This window comes from Euwallacea similis, chromosome 1, assembly GCF_039881205.1.
Source record: "Euwallacea similis isolate ESF13 chromosome 1, ESF131.1, whole genome shotgun sequence".
Classification (NCBI taxonomy): Eukaryota; Metazoa; Arthropoda; class Insecta; order Coleoptera; family Curculionidae; genus Euwallacea; species Euwallacea similis.
In genome coordinates this window covers 695,119-710,487 of record NC_089609.1, presented here as the reverse complement: position 1 = coordinate 710,487, position 15,369 = coordinate 695,119, and positions in this window count along the sequence as shown.

Genomic DNA, 15,369 nt, shown 5'->3' with positions numbered 1-15,369 from the left:
CCAGAAAGTTGAGGAATCATTAGATCAAACTCGAATAAACTAGCCATAAAGCCGGTGGTGATTTTCAGAAGCCATAATCCCCGTTCGGTGAACTGTCGCCGATTTATGGCCCTTAAACAAATACCCACCTCGGCACATAATGAATCAGTTAAAAACGAGCCTAATAAAGAGTTTTTAATGGCAGTAGCCCCTTTGTCTGGCGACAATAAAACCGAATCAAACCACATCCAAACAAACGGGTACAAAACCGCATTGCAAATCACTCTCTATGGATATGCGTGCCTCATAGTGAATCGTAAATTTCGTTTTTTTCGAAAATTTTATTGGTGTGTTCAACGGTTATGGTGTGGAAACAACTCAGACATGATGGTCATTGTTACTCAGAGCATTTTTATGGAAGCTCATAGCCCATTCAGTGGTTGTCAGATTCGAAATAATAATAAGCCGAAATAATAGGGCTCATTATAAATTCCGGAGCGGGCCCCAAATTCATTCAAAGCGGAAGATATATGGCGGCTCACCTACTGTGCGCACAATTAAAAATTTCATAATTTATACGATATTATGATTTAGTTTTTATGAGCTTTATTATGCACGTGATTAAAAAGCGGCCGATGTCGAGATACCTTCGTAAATGCCTCCGAAGGAAAACTGGCTTAATGTGATGATTTCAGTTCCATGGTGGCTGCCTTGATCCATCGCTTTGTTCGTTAAAGACTGGGAGCAATCAGGCTTTAAGCACGTTACGTGTGATAATGCATTGAACATTGGGTCATGTATGAGGAGGGAACAAATCGTGTTTATGCAGCACGTAGTATTAGAAATGACGTAAAATGAGTAAAAAACTGAAAATAAGCGGGAAGCTAAAATAAACAGGAGGCGCCTATTTAATATGGTTAAGAAGGCTTTGGAAACAAAACAATAACGCTTCAGTTGTCAGTGTTAATGACGTCGCCGCGTCCCTTTCCACTTCGCTCGGGAAAACCATCAAATTTTGCCTGAAAATGTTGAGAAAAATTAGAAAAGTTTGTGCACACTCGAAGGGTAATTAAGTAGAAACGTAATGAGCCTTCGTACGGGATCGTGTTTGATTGAAAACAGGAAAAAATCGCACGTTTAATATTCGATTTTATTTGACAATACCGGGAATATCGCGTCCGTCGCGTTCGGTTCTCCGAAGTCGCACGATCACCGAGTGCACTCCAGGATAGGATTCAAATTGAATGGAAGTGAAAGCTTCGGCAAGTGAGGAGAGACAAGTCAAAGGCGGCATTGAGACAGGTTAGTGTGCAACTATTCTTTTATTAATTTGCTTCAAAATGACGGTCTTTTTGATGGTTCCAGAAAATCGACCTGAGGCAAATGACTGGAGTTTGTTTATTGTCTGTAATTTAGCCTCTCTCCTTTTTAATGTTTATTCTCTATGTACATCTTTTTACATGTCCTCGGTTCATCTCGTCCGCAAGCATAAGAAACTATATATTATCCATGCTTACTATGTATTAAAAATTTAGAAAACTTGACCGGAACTAATATGATTTTCAATATACATTATCTCAGTAATAACATGGTATTAAGGCCCGAATGTCTTTAAGACTAGTTACGGGGACCTTACGGCCGTAGGGAATTCACTACAAAGCGCGAGATTCAACTTTTTTAAATGATGCATCCTGTATATTTTTATGGTTTCAAATAGTACCGTATTCGATTCGATATAGATTTCGAAATATTTACGGCAGCACAGCCATAAGCGATTCAAAAAAAGTTCCGTTACATTTTAAGGCCAGAAAATCGACTTTTCCCAACTGAACGTTCGGTATATTTTAATGTTTTTAAATTGCGCCCTACGCGAGGAACTATTTTCTACTGCCTAGTCCTGTAGCTACTTTTTACAGATTTGAAGATATTCGATCCCCATTGCATTCCTAAAACCTCATAATTCGACGAACTTATCGAAACCCGAAGCTGAAAAACCTTATCTGCGGTTGATTTCACTCAACTGGGGCGTCGCCCTGTGATCCTCTCCACCACAAAATTGCCCTTCTTTGCCAACTTTATGTGACACCAGATGATGCCACCAGATACCGCTACCGTTCGAATCTAGGTCTCCTTACAGATCTCGGGAACCGATTGCGGAGATCCCCTGCGGCTCAAACTTTCCTTATCGAGTGAAATTCAATATTTTCGTTAAGGTTAATTGGCCCGAGAGGATTTATATACGCGCCTCGTTTGAGGTAAAAATCGACAATTGATAGATGAGCTGCCAGAGCTAAAGAGACGTCGTGCCTTTATGGGCCTCGCTGCCCACCGATGCTGGGAGAAGCGGTAATTGGCAACTCGTCTTATTAGCATAAAACTCCATAAGACCCTGATGGCGTCTAGACTGTCTTCTGCAGTAAAACTGCCTTATTTATTTCCCGCGGAATCGATGCTTTGGTGATCAATTTATCGATTATCATTCTTACGAGGGAGTGCCCCAAAAATAGTTTTGTAGTAGGGAAGCCGGAAATTCGGGGGACGAGGACCGTTGCCGGAAGATGAAGTCGAAGTTATGTAACAAAAAAATCCTTTAATCTATAATACACGCATTTTACGCAACTGTTAACTGCGCTGAAGGCGACCGGTGACTTTAAGAAACGTCGGATTAACTTCATTCATGATGAGAAACTTTCTGTTCCTGGGCAGTCTCGCTAGGCCAGGAGCTGAACTGAGACAAACCACAGAAAATGGGCAAAGATTTCCTTATTTGCTTGTTGCTCGTTAACGGACTTCTCTCTTTCTGAAAAGCCCTGGTAAGCAGCATGTAATCGAACCTAGCGGCCACCTAGCGCTTGCACATGTTTACGCTATGTACCGCTCGGATATTGGACTTAAAACACGTTATTAATGTAATTACCTCCGAGTTGGTACCCGAGCTAACGATCAAATTTATCAATTAATTTGATATTTTATTCAATTTGCTTGGATAGTTGAACGCGCGCTAACGAAGTAGATGGGAGCTGCTGAATGCTTCCTGTACGATGGGATGAAGGTTGACCCGATTTTTGGAGGCATTTCGCCCAAGTACTGATAGTTTGATCGTATTAGTGAATGACCACAATCATGACCTCTTCTAGGAAATTGTTCGATGTATCCCTCAACACAAATCCTTGCTGCTTATTCGAGTCTCGCATGATATTTCATGCGGAAAGCTTGAGTGACTTGATGTCACCTCAAGTATGGCAAGTTTCCAAATCAAGCAAAGCTCCAAAGGCAGAGTTGCCTCTTTCTAAAACTCCAAAGTTTCTTCAGAACATGGGAATTTACATAAATTGTAATCTTGCCTTTGTTGTCTGAACGACAAGAAAACCTCGAGTGCAGGTCTGTAACGTTACACACACCGTCTGGCTGCGATTGTATCATCAAATGTGCCGAAACCACTGTGGCTTCTTCATCTTGGCTGAACCATTCCTGGTAGTTCAAGTTCAGAGGTTATCTACCACCAAGAATCATTATTTCAGTCTAATAAGTATTCATCTCCGAAATGCAGTAGGTAGTGCGATGCTCAAAAGGTCCCTTTGGTCTCTTAGACGTGATGGTCGTTCGGTGCTGCAATAAAATCGTCAAACCTTTAAGTGCGACTAAATCAATCACGTCCACAAGCGAGCTAGAATGAAACGGCAATAATCCTTCTATGATCGCGTAATTTATGACGCCGGTACCAGAACCGTTCGGAATGAATCATTGTGCAAGACGAGTTGAGCATTTCCCACCGTCTCAGAGTGGGATTTTTCAGAATCCGGGGCGATTCCCATAAGGTTCCCCCCGGTATGCAGATGCGTGCGAACTCAGTAGGAGCGTAATTGGTAAAGAGCTAAAGATGGTATCGCAGCCAAAGAACCCGCGGACAAGAACAGATTAACTTAATCTAATAAGCTGGAGGCCCCCGGTCTGTGATTGATCGTGCATGCGCCAACATCACTAATCGAAGAATCGAAATGGTCAACTCTAACGTTGTTACATCATCGACAAACGTCTTACAATGAGAAACAGCACAATAATGCGATGTGTAACGTATAGCAACACGTCGCTAAACAGCCTCATATTTCCGCACCGTCCTGTGTGGTACCGTGCCCGGTGCTTTATGGCGAGAGTGCCATGATTTAGGGCCGCGATGCTTTTATGTTTTGCCCACGCGTTGCCATCTTCGCCCGACGCTTATTTACGACGGCACTCGCTTGTTTCTGCATTTTTGTCGGCCAAGGAACGATCGTCGATTGTCGTCGCACTCGTCTCCGTAGGATCACAGTTGCCAAGGGCGACGTTTCTTTGTTTTGTGAAAAATTTCACTTTCAGTTGTTTTTCCAATTGCCCCAGTTAGGACGGGTGCCGTTCGGCGCAGCAATACTCGACCGGGTTACAGGAAAAGTTGGTTTCAAGTCACTTCAAGCGGCTTAAAAATTGAGTCAAGACATGAATAAGCCTTTATTTACATTAAATTTACATTCATTTAGAAGGTCGCAGGTATATGAGCAATCGAATGAATACCAGTAGAAGAAATCCCCAAAGCTATTTTCCTTTCCGATCCGCCGCCCGACCACGGACACTATCATTAAGTGCCGAAATAGATTTCTGGTTAAGTCGGGTTTACAAAAAAATGCTACAAAACCTATAATTAACAAACAACCGAATTTTGCTTCTGTATCATTAAGAAGCATTTAATGTTCTCTTGACACAAGATCAGTTTTTTTTCTAACTGCAGATCCAACGCAGAGCTGTAGTCCGGAATAAGATGGAGATTTATAATAATTATGTGTTAGCTACCCATGATTTCGACAGTTTTAATCGATGGCGTATATGTAGGGGATAGAAAAAAATTAAAATTCAAAGAAATTAAACCGGCTCACTGACTTGATTTCTCAACATATAGAAATTTGGTTTCCCCATAAGCGTCGCGCTGGAGATATACTCTGTTTCCAATATTTTTACCCTACAACTACAGGTAGACATGCGAAATTCTATCCGTTTTAAATTTACACGAAACTGCAACCGATAAGAAGTTTGAGTATTTGTCACGTTTTATAGCATAAAGACCAACAGATAGTGCATGGAATGTCATTATTTGTGACAAGGAAACGCTGTTTTTTCCCGGTCTAAAGCAGGAAATATCAAATGGTCGCAACAAAATAATCCCCAAAACCCCTGGGTAACCGGCATTTAACCGTAATTATTATATTACAAAGTGGAAGCCTAGACAGAACCATCCATCGAGAGTTATGAGCCGAACCCGAGCCCGACCGTTTCTGGGAAATTACAACCGGTAAATCTCAAAAAAGTGTCAGTTTCCACAACCTCTTTTGTTTCAAGCTAAAATTTGCCCAATTAATACATCACGTGTATTTTCCGTGATAAAAAAAGCGCAAAAGATGATTAAACATGTATCAAGAGATTAATAAAGGGCGCGTTCTACGTGACACCTCCGGTGACCGGTTTGAAGAAGGACCGAAAACGAGAGGGCCGAAATGTTATCTCCCGATCGCCAATTAGTCATGACCGAGTGGTGATAAAGACGTGCGGCTGAGGTCGTAAACGCGTCACCATCGTGACCACACGCGAGGACACATAAAAATAACGTTGCCCGATGGTCGCTGTCTTCATGGCTAACATTATTCTGTGACGCGGAAACCGGGTCCGTAATTGCCAGTGTTGCGCCCTGAGAGCTGTCAAATTATTCAATCATCCAGAACCGTAATCGAATTAAACGTGTGTTACCGCCAGCGGCCGCAGTGCGCAGAGTCAACAGTTGTGCAACTGTTAAGACTCTGTTCAATGACAAGCCACTCTTCACATAGAGTTAAATATGGGAGTTCACAGTTGCAATATTGCTGGGTACCTCTGCTGAATGCGGCCCACTTCTCAAATAGTGACTCAAGTAGTGGCCGAGAACAGAGTATACGTTGCGAAAAAATGTCGCCATGGTGCCGTATTAGTGACCCTGTGATGTCACGCGCCGGGACAGGCGCTGCCTATGCGACATAAGGAGTGATGATGATATTATTTCCTTCTGTTTCGCTGTCATGGATTAACGCCTCATTTGCCGAAAAGGGCAAATCGATGATAACTTTCCCAAATCGTGGTGCAACAACCATAGAGTAACAGCCATAACGTCGTGATCTGTGTTGCTGTTTTTTTAGTTGCCATGGAAATCAAACGTCATGGATGACGTTACGATTCAAGATCTCCTTTGATACCCCGATTATCACGACACTGATGTCTGAAAAGCTATTTTATCATTTTTTTTAACAAAGACAGTAGCGTACCTAATTTTAATGTTTTCGTTTAGTGCATTGCTACGAGCGATTTTTCAAGCCAAGAACATTGCTAAAAGCATTGCCTAGACCGTCCCTGCGTTAAAACTGCCAGTTTCCTTAAAGAATGGCTCGTTCTCCAACTTTTTTACATCATTTCAGATTTGTCCATGGGATCCTCAGGATGTCACCACCCTCATTTTCAGATATTTTTTGAACTTGAAATCAAGATATTTTAACAACTTTATTTTCTTTTCAATTTATGCTTTATGAACATGTGACAACATTTGAAATTCCAGGACCGTCTGGAGCTCAAATCATTACATCAAATTTCCCAATCGCGTGAACGTTCAAAGATTAAAGAACACGCCATTAACAACCTGCAGCAGAGAGGTAACGTCGCGAATGTTCCTCAAGGAAAATATTTTAAAATGCGCCAGAAAAAATTGGAATTAGATAGTGACGCGGTTTAAAATCCGGTCCTGCACTTAAAATCCTTAACATCCTTGTAACCTGTCCAAACAGAGTAATGTCAGCAATGCAGAGCCGACGCTTTTTATTTGTCCCCTGATAAAGTGGAATCAAATTTCAACGGCTAATTGGTCAGGTTTTCGACTTCTTTATCATTGTGTTGATTCCCCTCGAACGGACTAATCAATGGACATTTTTCATTCAGCCGGATTGGAACTCCCAGAAGTCTTTTATTTGCTCATTTCTCGTGTAAAAATCCCATTGATAGTTAAGTCGTTTTTCATAATTTAACGCTCATATTTTGCCCAGCGTACGTGGACAACGTCGGAATATTTCACGGCGAGCACCCGCATATGAAATGAAGACTTCTCGCCAGTTTCCGAGATATTATCGGCCGATGTAATTCTCACCGACCTGCCAACGGCTCAGCTTATTTGTCTAACTCGGTATAAATGTCTCGGAGATGCGAGATTATTTCGGAATTTTATTGCCCAAGATACACTGCTGTTAAACTAAACCCGGCCCCCTTTTGAGTGCCTTGGAATGGAGATTGGGTGCTGCCAATTTGGCTCACAGCGTTTGCCTTAACCAGTTCAGGTCTGGGCTCGTGTGAATTGAGATTTCAATTTTTTCAAATAGGAAACCGGGGGTTCATCTCAGGCTTCTAGCAGTGTATACATCACACAGAAGATGGAAGATAATTTCGGAATTTTATTATCCCGCGTTGGCGATTTGTTTGGATTTATTTCGAATTGATTTATGAAAGTATTTGCCAAGGTGCGAACTTGCTAAATATGCATGTGTTGTGCGTTTCGGACGGGCGTTTGTTTCCATGTTTTTGTCCATAAATTTTATGAGAATGGCTCAGTTGTCTTTTTCTGTAGATGCATTAGATAGGTGGACGCGGGCTTTTTTGCCATCGCCTTAGTTAACTGAAGAACGTATTTTTCAATTATTTCAATTTCTGCTTGCTGGTGCTACCACAATGCTGCTTTTTTGCAGCAATCATTAATAACCCCCAAAAGATAACTTTCCCTGTAGAACAAACGAAACATAGGTAGCAAAACCGTCAGGTAGATGTTCCAAAATTACTCAAATTGTGCCTCAGCTCAATTCTTTGTGAAACTGTCGCCTCTGCGGCCTCTTTGAACTTCGAATTTTGATAAATGGCGACATCGAAGATGTATGGCCGCATTCGAACTCGTCGGGGCATAACTACTGAAGTTTCAGAGGGCGAAATTTTCAATTTAGACCACACCTCGGACGTATCATTAACCCATGCCGTTTATAAAGTAGCAGCTCGTACTGTAACATAAATAAGGTCGGACTTCTTGCTGCGAACTACAAGCCATTTACAGGGCCCGATTCTGCTCTACATAAATTACTTTTGATATGAAACTAATTTAGAACGATCAGCGAGTGTTTGTTCTTCTGCTCGCATTCCACGTCATGCGGAGACTTCGATTAATGATCCAGAAACGAGGAAAAATGGGATAGGGCGGCCTTGGTTTGAAGTTGAAATAACTGTTTTTCGCGGTAAACTGATTATCAGCACGTTTTCTTACTACAAAATCATTCATTAATGCTCCTCATTAATGCATGATTTCTTATGCGTTAATGAGATTCAATCAATCGTAGAACGATGTATACTTCTCGCGGGATCGGAATCTGTCATTTACTGAGGTTGTCAATTTCAGACGGAGGAAATAGAGTATGTGGAGTGAGTAAAACTAACTTTCAAGCTTTTTTGGAGGGTCGGAACGCACCGGGCAGAGGCACACTCCCATAAGAGGGCACATTCCGAACTTTAATAAGATAATTTGGTCTTTAAATTCGGCACAAAAACCTTTTGGAAATTCAACAGAGATCAGAGGCAACACCGCAGTTTTGCGTGCTTTAGCTCAACCAAGTAGTTCTGTCAGGAAGTGCTACAGACCTCTAGAGGCTCGCGATACTCCGAAGTTCGTCACGATTATCGATATTTGCGATTTGGCGAGTTTCAACGCTGAAACTAAATGCAAATGCTTCGAACATCTACCACAAGGATGGGGCAACGACCAGGTGATTCCCCTAGAGTAAGACTAATGACTAAATTGCTTTTTGACTAGTGGCGTTGACTGCCATTCTGACAAGTGGCATCCCTGACAAGCGCATTACACCTCGGACAGCAATCATCTCTTCTGGTGGTCATCTGAGAATTCGAAAACAGACGGACATTCCTAGTGTTATTGTCAGTGTTAATAGATAGGCGGCGCTATCCGTAAGCCGACACATACCATTGTGCCCGACCAGAAATATTTACATTCGGAGAATAAAACTCCTTTTGTGCCTCGATCGAATCCTTTTTATACAGGGTTTTATCCAATTTAGAGGCCGTCCATTGTCCGGCTGACAGTGGGCGTGGCGCTTTACACAAAAGTCGGACCCGAGAAGACTTTTATTATGCATTTGATACGGTGTCTTAAAGTCGCTTTTTGACGGCTTCAATTTTCGGTAGCATCGGGATTAGGAATATTATCTGTCCGAATGGATCTGGGCAACAAAAGGAATGTTTGTGTGTGTGAGGTTTCTCGGGGATAAAAGGCCAGTTAATGGGTTTTAAACCGATTTTCAGAGAAAGTGCCAAAAAACCATCATCGGGTACCCGATTCATTAGTCACCCTGCCGCTCTTTTAGGATAAAAACCCCGTTTCGAAACGATAACCGGGCACCCGATCCGAGATATAATAAATAGCCGAGGAGATGCAGCGTCCGAATTTGCATTTTGGGCAGAACAGCATTCTTTACACCTCTGGTATCGTCCCCTGATTAATTTTCAACACATTTATTGAAATTCCTTGTATATATTAAGATAATCCGGAGAGTGGTCGTCGTCAGCCGAACCCATAAGGTTCCCCGATTCGTTGTCCGGTAATTTATCGGTGTCTTGGGCCGGACAATTTGGAGTCGCCAATTTGTCCTCTTGAGACCCTTCAAAGATTCTGCTAATATCAGTTATTCTTATTTCTCAGTGAACGCATAAATAATTGTGTCAGTTTTTGGTTCCTCGGCACAATACTCTGTCTATCAAATGCTCTCTAAGCACGTGCGTAAAAAAATGCGTTTTTTTGGGTTCCTTGTATAGGTTCAGAGTGCCTCAAACACCATATATTTTACGACATTTTTATACAGAAGCTCACGAAGATTAAATTTCTAATCTGCCATATTGACTGTGACAGCCAATGGTGCAGGCTTCGCCCCATTTTCAAAGCGTTCCCGTTCATTTTAGGCACAGCTGAAAGGCAGATTTAAGAAAATTTAGGCAGTCGCCTTGAAAATTCGACATTGGCACGAAAATGGCAATGCCGCGATTTTCATTTGTTCCGCGGAGTCAGCTGACAACAGCCGTTTTTGCATGGACAAAAGAAATAGTTTATTTTGCTTTTTGTGAGTGTTTACAAACGGAATCAGTGAAAAATCGAGAATCTTTCTAGAACTTTGATGCAACCGCATTCTTCTCCCTACAATTAACCAACATTCGGACAACAGGAAGAACCGTCCAGTCATGGGCCGACTGCCACCCGCCGACCAAATCCACCTCAATTGAACGTGAGATAACAGAACTAAAATATTATTCTTGTATCATTGAACCAATTCCGCTTATAAACACTCGCTCAGAAACACCGGAAAAACGACTATTTATCCCGACTCCGATGCACTGAGGGCAAAGCAAGAACGCAGCACTAGGTCTAAAAATGACAGCTCTCAGGTTGCTCAGCGATACGAGTGAAAATTGCGGCATTGCCATTTCCCTATAGAAATTTCAGAGCGACTGAATGGATTTTCAAAGTTCATCAATTCAGCTGTATCGAAAATGAATGGGCACATTTTTAAAACAGTGTGAAGTCTGCCTATTAACTATCAATGTAAAAATCGGAGACGACTTCGATTTTAAATACCACGTATTGTTGTCAAGTTAACGTTGAAATGGTACCTGTATACCTGCACAAAGGCGGCTCGTCAATTGGAAGGGAACTTAGTTCATGTCGAGCAGATGGTCGCAAAATGTCAACATCGCATGAAACTGCACAAATGACAGCTACGCCTCGTTGTGTTTCTTTGAAAAAAAAAAAACGAAAATCGCAGCGTTGCCACTTCCGATTTGATGCGGATTTTTCCTTCTAACGCTATTCCGCGTCACTGACAATGGGTGTTTGATTAAACGTTTCGGTTGGCAGGTGGCGCGGAATTCTTTGATTGATTAAAATTCCATGCGGCTCGCTCATTGTATCGTAAAGGTGTTAACATCATTAATTTCTGATTGTCTATTCTGCCGTACGCCTCGACATTGTCTAACACCATTTATAAAATGCGGATTGACATGGACCAACGCGTGGGTGTCCGAATAATGTGCGCCCGGCTTTCAGTCCTCGTCCCGTGTAAACGGGGAATGTTTGATAAATCGTAGATTTCCCCATGGGGGGCATTGCGATCGGTAAAGAACACCCCCTTTGTTGGTTAATTAGACTCGACTGTGTGATGACTGTGAAGAGTTTAATCAAAGTTGATGGTTCGTGTGAAGGCCTGACCGATCGGAGCGGCAACATTGCACTATGCGAACTTTCCACCTAACCTCAAAATTTGACATCTATGACCATTCTCCCATCATACTTCGGTCAATTAGTCGCCGGTCTTGAGCATTTTATGTCTATAGCAGCATCAATAGATTCATTAGCGGTCAGGTAGACGAGATCGATCTAAATTATTTTTTGTACAAATAACATAATTAATAACAAAAGGGAATCGGTATTTCGGCAGCTGAACGTCGATTGATAATCGTCTCCCGAACTGTGGTGGGCTCTAATGCCCGAAAGGGGCCCAATCATGCCGTGGGCCCCCTTAATTGATATATCACCGGGTGACTGTGCGTTTTTTCGTTAATTAATACGTATTTAGCGGTAATTGATGTTTGGCCACAAAAGGAAATTAGGGCTCTTTCGGGGGCTCGTTTGGGTCGCCTCGCAAGCAGCCGTTTCTAACATCTCGGCTGCATCGGACCTTTGAAATTTATTAATCATCTATTGATACCGAGTGTGCATATTTTAACGTTCCGTATTCTTCCATGTCTGTCGACCCAAAAGTGAACTTCTCCAAATACATCACCCTATATATTTTCGAATATATTGGTTGCATCCCTTATTTCCACTAACCCAAACACGACACCTTATATATTATTGTTCATTTAAAAGTAAAAAATAACAGAGATTATTCCTATTTAATAGGTCTCTATAAGTAACTTTTGTGCGGGATTTCGTAGTCTCAAATTCAATGAAAATTTATTCAAAATTGGGGCTTTAAGTGCAAGCAATTGGCACTCTAAAGGCGTGACTCCTAAAACCACCCTGTATATTTTTATGTGAAACTACATCGTTCGCTTTGCATCGACATTGTTGCTGCTAATGACGGCAGCACAACCGAATTACCTGCATTTTTACGGTAGTTTCTCCCATCATCAAAAGTTAATAAATTACCGAAAGGTAATTTTCTATAACCACTCTCTGGTCCGGGTCATTAAGGCATCGGCACGCCCCCTAAAGTAGCCCGAAACTGACGGTTCGTAATTGAAAATAGGCTGACTACATTATATACGTCGCTTGTGAGAGATTTTTGCACTTTGAAGGGTCATTAGGCAGCTCTAAGGTCATCTAGCTCAATCCTATTAAGATCACATCAAGCCCATAACGCGTTCAAGCTCCATCTGGCAGTGACGGTAAAAATTGGTCCATGAATATGTGTAAATATTGAAAGATGGCGCTGCAAGTTCTCAGCCACTGCTGTCAATGAATTTTTCACGGATTTAAAGCTCACACTTTCACTTCTTTTCTTTAGGTTGTTTTTTTTTACGGCAATGGAGAGCGATAATACAGTTAAGTTAACTGTCTACGGTTGCCCTTCGACCTCAACACGATTAGGTGGCTGCCGCAGGCACCGAAATCTGCAGGAATCCGCTCACTTCCGATCGAGACGAGGAAAATTCCTATGGGCACATCAAAAGATATTTAACATCGTCATTAAGTATTTTAGTGAGCACGCAGAGGGGCAAGCGCGTCTTCGGATCAAGTCATCCGTAGCAGGAGATGAATGGCGGCTCGCGGAGTTGTCACGTCTAGGGTAAAATCCTGAGCTCCTAACAAGACATTGGTCATTAAACGCAACACTGTCGCCCGGAATCTCCTAACAATGAGAAGGATTTAGAACAAATTGTCATAGGGGTGTAGCAGTTTTCTTATTATTTCTGGGGAAATTTCCTACAGAAATCTGGCAACGTCGCTTGCAGGACGCTATTTGTGCAATGCCTGCGGCTGCAAAATCTGTTGTGAACCTGGTGCGCGATCTTTTCTCACACCCGCACGAGTCTTCATTGCGAGTTCTTCTATTCGAAGATCTGATATTGAAGAGAGAGATGAAGAAATCTGCAGTGTCGCGGTTTGAGGGCCTTAGTGGCCTTTCTGTGAAAGAAGAACCCCGAATTAACCAGACTTCTAACTGGAAAAACTAGAAAGCGGTTTGGCGGCAAAAATGTTAGATTTTCTGAAGTTTGGTAAAACAAGGGAGAATAAAAGGAGAGCATCGCAGGCAAACATATATGAAGAAAAGAATGAAGAAGAGAAACACAAGAAAAGAATGCACAAAAACGATTTAAAAAATACCACCTCCATATTACGTCTCAGAAGCGAGCTATTGCCATTTTCCAGGCCTTGGCATTCTGGCATTCCCAGGATGACACCCAGTATAAGAATAGGAATGCAGCAATAGTATCGATATCACTCGTTCTCGCCTTTTTCTGGTCCGAGCGATTTTCTCACGTCGAGCCGCCATTAATCCCCAGCACCGAATCGTGATAAACAGATCCGTTTTTAAACAAAACCATTAACAATAAATAACGCAATGGAAATGTTATTGGAAAGCTTAACCCTGATTTATCACACCGACCAAGAATTATAATACCAGTAGTGGTTCTTGGTCGCTGTAATTCACTCCCAAGGATTACAGCACGTTTTGGTTTTGCGGCTCATGCTGTTTTATTGGGGCTGCCGTGATCTATGGACGTAGGTAGTATCCACATTAATATACGTAGTACCACCATTTGGTGGTGGAAAAAACGGTGATTATGGTAGCAATAAAACCAAGGCCGTGGCGATCACACGCAAACGCCCTCGGTACCAATTTCGTACCATTAATTGCCCGTCAACGCACCATGCGAAACATGGTAGTCGCTCCAGTAGTCTTTCTCATGTTTAGGCCTTATTATCGACAGTTACCGTTCTTTGTTGCAGGTCAGTTCTTGTGTGAATCGCCCTTTAGGCAAACAACTGCGTTCCCAATTCGCTTAAGCTCTCACAGAAAACGTCCTTTTTATGTACCCATTTAAGACAATTTGGAACGCACATGCTGATAACTGGTACCACCAGGGGGTGAGTCACGACCTTGGAGGCGCAACCGTGTAGATCTGGGAACCTGGCATTTTTTCATTTCTTATGTAAATGTAGTAGCGGTTCCTACAAGCAGCAGTGCCCTCAGGAAAATTTCTTGCGAGGTCCATCCTTGATCATTCATCCGTCAGGCAGCAGTAAATGCAATAAGTTTTAATCAAAAACCTAGAGATGGCGGTTCGAATCGATGATAGATTCTTTCGGGGAACAATCGAAGATCGCATACAATGGTGCCACAGTAGGCGGCGAAACAATAGAGGATCAAAGGGTGCGACCATCACGACATCTCTGATGCTGTCGCGTTTTTAAGGTGGTTCCGTGGCAATTAGCGCGAGTCAATCAAATTGCTGAAATTGCAGGTACTTGTGGGTTCGTCCGGCAACAAGTGGCCTAAAAAATCGCGCTTTAGGACCGGCTGCAGGGCTGAGCTGGGTTCGTTCTACTTCCCAGCCTACCGAAATCACGATTTTGGTGACCTTTTCACTTCTTAATTACGGGAAAATTTTGCCCATCGACTTGTGATTCGTTGTCGGTGCAATAATACCTTGAATATTTGCGGATCTCGGTGTTATATATACGTGCGTCCATGGCTGCACCACTCGATTAGAACTCATTTCAGTTTGTGCTTTATTTCATATGGCAATATACGCCTCTGAGGTCTCTCCAGGGTCTTTTTTCGTTTGTCTAATAAGTGAAAATGAAATTTGCAATTTTCGAGCAGTAAAAAGTCAGTGGCGTAATGTGTATTAAAACAAAATAATTGTTGTTACGATGCTACTTTTTTCAGAACATTAATAGAAAATTCCTGATTTCTGAGTCAATTTGTTGAGCATGAATGTTGGTTAAAATCAATGGCGCATTTTCACGGGTCAAGAATTTCTTTAATAAAAAAAACTGTTTTCGCCAGATTCCTATGCCCTAGAAATTGCCCTTAGTACGACGCTGCTTCTTTGAGAAAATGGCTGGAAATTTTCTAATTTATGAGCCAAATTGTTAACCATAAACATTGGCTAAAATCATTAGATTAGTTGCCTAGAAACACGATCACAAAACTACTCTTTTGCGTTAGAAGCAAACGACAATGGCTTCTTAAAACGGAATTGTTAACGGAAAGTGTAGGATGATAGTCACATATCTAA